Source organism: Nicotiana tomentosiformis, chromosome 12, assembly GCF_000390325.3.
Source record: "Nicotiana tomentosiformis chromosome 12, ASM39032v3, whole genome shotgun sequence".
Lineage (NCBI taxonomy): Eukaryota > Viridiplantae > Streptophyta > Magnoliopsida > Solanales > Solanaceae > Nicotiana > Nicotiana tomentosiformis.
In genome coordinates, this window is record NC_090823.1 from 58,357,681 (window position 1) to 58,364,116 (window position 6,436).

Sequence of the window (6,436 nt, forward strand, 5' to 3'; positions counted from 1 at the left end):
TTCTTTACCGGATCCCACAGTCTATATCCGAACTCTTCATCTCCATATCCGATGAATATGCACGAAACAGATTTATCATCTAGCTTTATTCTCTGCTTCTTTGGTACATGTGCAAAAGGTCTGCAACCGAACACCTTCAGATGCAAGTAGGACACCTCCTTGTTGGCCCAAACTCTCTCCGGGATGACAAACGCCAACGAACTGATGGACTCTTATTGATCAGGTAACAAGCTGTCTGAACTGCTTTACCTCAGAATGATTTAGGCAGTTTAGCCATTCTGAGCATGCTTCTCACCTTCTCCACAATGGTGCGGTTCATCCTTTCGGCTACGCCATTGTGTTGTGGGGTTCCAGAAACTGTCTTTTCATGTCTGATCCCATGGCTCAAAAAGTACTCTTCAAATTCCCTTGAAGTGTACTCACCTCCATTGTCACTTCGGAGACGCTTTAGCTTTTAGCCTATCTCCCTTTCCACTATAGCATGAAACTTTTGGAAAACTTGAAACACCTGATCTTTGGTTTACAAAATATAAACCCATAATTTTTGCGAAGCATCATCAATAAAAGTAATAAAATATTTGTTACCGCCCATCGATTCAATTTCTATTGGACCACAAACATCAGAATATACCAAATCAAGTATATTCAATTTTCTTTCAGACGATGTCTGAAATGAGACTCTATGCTGCTTACCAAATAAACAGTAGTCACAAAGTTTTACCATTGTACCTTTGGCATAAGAAATGAGTAATTTCCTGGCAAGAATCTGCAATCCCTTCTTGCTCATATGACCCATTCTTTTGTGCCACAAATGTGCAGAAATCGCATCTTGTGCCGCGTTCAATTCACCTTGGCATATTTCTGCATTTGTCCTGCACAGCATGCCACAAGCAACTCTCTTTGCAATCACTAATGATCCCTTGGCGAGTCTCCATTTTTTATTTGCAAAATAGTTCTCGTATCCATCTCGGTCTAAACCAATTCCCGAGATCAAGTTCATCCGCAAAATAGGTACATGCCGCACATCCTTTAGAACCAATGTGCATCCAACATTTGTCTTGATACAAATGTCACCGATCCCCGTAATCTTTGAGTAACTCATGTTACCCATTCTCACAGTTCCAAAATCACCTGCTACATATCTGCAAAAAAATTCTCTTACCGGTGTGGTAAGGTAAGATGCTGCTATATCAACCACCCATTCCGAATCTGGACCTGATAAGTGCATGCATTCCTCTTCCTCTTTTATAAAGAGGACAATATTATCATTATTTTGCACCATGGCGGATGTGTTGTCGTCATTCTTCTGGCCACTAGTTTCACCTTTTCCCTTCCTTTGATTTGGGCAATCTCTTTTGAAGTGACATGATTGATCACAATTGTAGCAATTTCTAGCTTTTGATTTGGATCGGTTCTTAGACTTCCCATGAGCTCCGGATCTACCATAGTTGCTCGAACTCCTTTGATAACTCCTGCCTCTACCTTCTGTGATGAGAGTCTATCTTTTATTTTCAGGCTTCTTTCTCACCTTCTCATTGAGTAGAAGAGCCGATATGGCATCTTTCAACTCAATAATAGTCTTACCGTGCAGGATGGTTCTTGCAAAATTATCGAACGAAGATGGTAACGAGTTCAACAGCAAGATGGCTTTATCTTCTTCCTCGATTTTCACTCCGAGATTGGCGAGCTGTGTGATTAGTCCATTAAACACATTTAAATGTGACAAAAAATTTGTACCTTCATCTATGTGTAGGGCGTATAGTTGATTCTTCAGGTATAATTTATTTGTCAGCATTTTGGACATGTATAGGCTTTTCAACCTTGTCCAAATTCCACATGCTGTGTCTTCATCAATGATGTTATTTACCACATCATCTGATAAGTGTAGCCTGATTGCACTAGCAGCCCTTTCATCCAAGTCAGCCCAATCCTCAGCTTTCATGGTATCATACTTTTTGGCATCAACATCTAGTACCTTGTGTAATCCTTGTTGGATGAGCAGATCCCTCATCCTTCTTTACCATGTTGAGAAACCACTATCTCTGTTAAATTTTGCTACATCGTACTTTACTCCGGACATTTTTATTTTTCATAGAGTATAGTACTACCGACATTGAATAGCATTTCTATGAACGAGCAGAACCTGTACTCTGATACCAGTTATTAGGAATAAAGTCCCTACAAAAATAATATTCACAATAATAAAAATAAAATAATAACGTAGCACCGAGATACGGTAATTAGCAAGAATAAAAGAGTGATAGCGACACCAAGATTTTTACGTGAAAAACTCTTTTGAATAAGAAAAAAACCACGGCCCCGAGATGAGCAACTGATATCACTATAGCAAGGAATTTTACACTTTGTAGGTCTGAGTAAAATACTCTATAAATCACTACAACACTTAAAAGAAATAACCTTATTTTGATATTCCCACCTCACTACAATATCGCTCTCTCTATTTTTCTCACACACTATTTTCTTATACCTTGTTTGTGAAACTTAACTCTTTCTTTTTCTTTTGTTGGTGTGTAGAAATGAGAGCTGAAGCTCTCCTTTTATAGGCGGAGCCTCACTCTCTCTCGCCTACTATATTTGACATTTTCTTTCTGCACATTTGCAAATCCCATAGCCTACCACATTTGACATTTTTTCTTCTCTTTCATTTATGGTCTGCAGATTTGCAAATCCCATAGCCTATCATATTTGATATTTTTTCTTCCCTTTCATTTATGGGGATGGACCCCATAATAATTAACAATGAAGGATGAGATGATTATAATATTCATGGGTTGGATCATAATAAAAAAATATCCATTAAATATGAATATTCCAGCATATGACAACGTGCCAGAGAATCATAGCCACTACTAAAAATCACCTGTTTACAGACGCAAATTACCGACGGATGTCCCTCGGTAACAAGGCTTTACCGACGGAAGTCCGTCGGTAAGTGGTTGGTAGGTAAATCCTTCCTCGGTAAAATAAATCGACAGAATCCGTCGGTAATTACCGATGGACCCCATCAGAAAGCCATCGGTACATTTCTGATAGTAGTTGGTTAAATAATTTTATTTACCGATAGATATCCGTCGGTATATTATAAAATAATATAATATTAATAATATCAATACCGACGAATGTCCATAGGTAAGGGACACCATTGGTAAGTTTAGAATTTTAATTTAGTAATTTAAAAATTAAAAATATGAATAAATTCATATTTCGATGGATATCCGTCGGTATTTTCAACAAAATTTGAAAATTTGGTTCAGGACTACCGACGGACTCCCTCGCTAATTAAAAATGCTGGATTAAAAATGAATAATTGTTCCGACGGACTCTGTCGGTAAGTCCCTCGGTAAATCTGGTACAGTTTTGCCAGGGAGTGCCTATTTTTTGCTTCACCACCTGCCAGCCATAATATTACAATAGACCTGCCAGCCAGAACATTACAATAGAAACAAAAATGCAACAACAATAAAACTCAACTTAACAACAACAAAACTTTATAAACTATCCAAAGATCCAAGTTATCCCATCAAACATCAAAACTATCCAACCAAACTTTAAAATGTAATATTCAAAGTTAACATCCAACTAAACAACAATCCAACCAAATATAAAATCACTCCTCATCTTCGGATTCTCCCTTATCTTCTTCATCATTTATATTATTTCCATCACTTTCATCCTCTTCATGAATGTGACTTTTTGGCGGAGAGTGGGGCAAATCGATTAAGTGGTTCACTTGAGCCTTGAGGGAGTCGATGTCATTCCTAAGTGCGTCTCTAATCTTCTCTTCATGCTTTCTTTTTTCTAGTTCAACCGCATAGTTCCAAAAAAGTTGTTGAATCATTCGCCGTATCTCCTCAAGGTCCTCATTTTGCATGGTAGCGGATGTCCCAATACCTTATAATCCACAAAAGAGAAGTGAAAATATTACACGAAGAGTTAGAATTAAATAATTCAGCACCTAACTTCATAAACTTCAACTAGGGAACATCGACTACTATACATACCATGGAGTAGAAACTTCGGTTCAGTTTTGAGCAGCATATTACTTTCACTAGATATAGGGATACTCTTAATATGGTAGAGAACATCTTCAACTACTTAAAACTAACTAGTTCAATTAATTCTTATGATATGGAGGGAGTTGATTTTGTAACAGGCAAGTTGATAAATTTGAAATTGCTAAAAACATAACTATTAACACTAGAAAAACTAAAGTTGTCTAACTTTTCCCGTAAAGAGTGGCATTGTCAACAAATTGTAAGTGAAAGTTGTCCAACCATTTGATTCCTAGTGATGCTAAATTTCTACTATGACTTGGAGCCGAATGTTATAAATCAATTTGGTGACCAAGCAAACTCAGGGTCAAAAGAGTGCACCAGTAACTCCCTCTTAAACACCTTTAGCATTTTAGCCTCTCTGACCACAAGAAGAATCTGCATCTCCTGTCGTCTTTCTTATACCTCTAAAAATCCAATTTATCCTTACTAATAACAGACTGGAGGCTACACATCTTATGAAAATGCAACTTTTAATCATTTATGTGCATATATTGAGTGACATTACGATAGTACAATAGATTCAGATTCTTTAACTGAGGTCTTATAATTGTTATACAAAGTGTATTTCTAAGGGTTCTCACAGAAGACTTAAAACATTTAGCTAGAAAGGATAGCCTATAAAGTAGTATTTGCAAACCTTAGAGTTTCTTAACAAAAAGAAGAGCTTATTAACCAAAAAGTATATACCTTGTAGTCCACACGCGAGACGATGAAAATTGCGCTCGGAGGAAAGGCCATATGCTCTACCCTTATACACGCCTCCAACCACGTTCAACCACAATGAGAGAGTTTCTTCCTCCGATGGCATGATTAGCTGGCCTTGCTCATCGGTCGGCTGACTCCTAGCGAGCTCATCCACTGCTTGTGGATTTGTGGAGTTTGAAATGGCTCTCCTTTTTCCTGAAATCATACCAACTTTATTATGTTACTACATTCTTACCATGATTCCATCACTAATTATTTAAACGCACAAAAGAAAGAAGATTAAAAAGAAAAAGAAGTCAATATATGTAATATATATATATATATATATATATATCCCTCCTCAAAAACTTTCTTTACTCCAGGCAAGCCAACGTTAGAATAATATTATCCATTTTTTAAATAATTTTTAAATTTATTAATAACAAAGAACAATTGTGGAAGTAAAGTCTGAAATATAGTGAATAATTCATAAAAAAATAACGGTATCTAAATACCATCCCAGAATTGGTGTCACAAGTGCACGAGCTTCTAGAATAATATAAATAAAGGTCTGAATAAAATAAAGGTACCTGAGAATAAACACACAGCTAAAGTAAAATAGACGGGGACTTTAAAACTGCAGACGCCATACAATTATACCTCAATTCTCCTCTAAGTAGCTGAAATCCGAGCAAGTCTATGGTACGCCGCTGGGACCAACTCCAAAATCTGCACAAGAAGTACAGAGTATAGTATCAGTACAACCGACCATATGTACTGGTAAGTGCTGAGCCTAACCTCGACGAAGTAGTAACGAGGCTAAGGCGGTTCACTTACATTAACCTGTACGCAATATTAATGACAACAACAAATAGTTGAAATAAAATAGGTAACTCATTTATAATAATTGAAGCCAACTCAGCAGTTATAATCCATTAACATTTCAACCAATTTTGTTGCAGCGTGCAACCCGCTCTGACAATATATTCATATTTAATTCTGTTGCAGCGTGCAACCTGCTCTCCCAATATATATATTCCTTTTAATCAAGTCTGTCATATATTTATTTCAATCAAGTATATATATAGACTTTTAAATAAGTCTGTTGCGGCGTGCAATCCGATCCCCCAATATTAAATTTTAAATAAGTCTATTGCGGCGTGCAATCCGATCCCCCAAATATTGACTTTTACTTTCATTTCCGTTGCGGCGTGCAACCCGTTCCCCCAATATATTTAACTTTAAACAACTCATAATGTGAATAAAAATTACTCCAATAAATACCACGTCCAACGAGAACTATTAAACATCAAGGCACACAATAATTATAATTTATTTATGAACAAACAATGGCAATAACAATTTATTTTGAAAATCAGGGAGAAAATAGACAGTTTAATATTTAATATGCTAAATGTCAAGTAGCAATTAGTGCACATAATTCATTTATAATAATTGAAGCCAACTCAGCAGTCATAATCCATTAACATTTCAACCAATTCTGTTGCAGCGTGCAACCCGCTCTGACAATATATTCATATTTAATTCTGTTGCAGCGTGCAACCCGCTCTCCCAATATATATATATTCCTTTTAATCAAGTCTGTCATATATTTATTTCAATCAAGTATATATATAGACTTTTAAATAAGTCTGTTGCGGCGTGCAATCCGATCC

The 6,436-nt window shown here is 36.5% G+C and overlaps 1 long non-coding RNA gene across 1 annotated transcript; it reads right to left on the minus strand.

Moving 5' to 3' along the window:
* Nucleotides 1-3,314: 3,314 nt before the first annotated feature.
* On the minus strand, nt 3,315-5,071 carry LOC108944212 (uncharacterized). The gene is made up of 2 exons (XR_011412845.1): nt 4,764-5,071; nt 3,315-3,912 (listed from the first exon to the last, which is right to left on the minus strand). It is a non-coding gene; the product is annotated as an uncharacterized lncRNA (long non-coding RNA).
* Between the last annotated feature and the right edge of the window lie 1,365 nt (nt 5,072-6,436).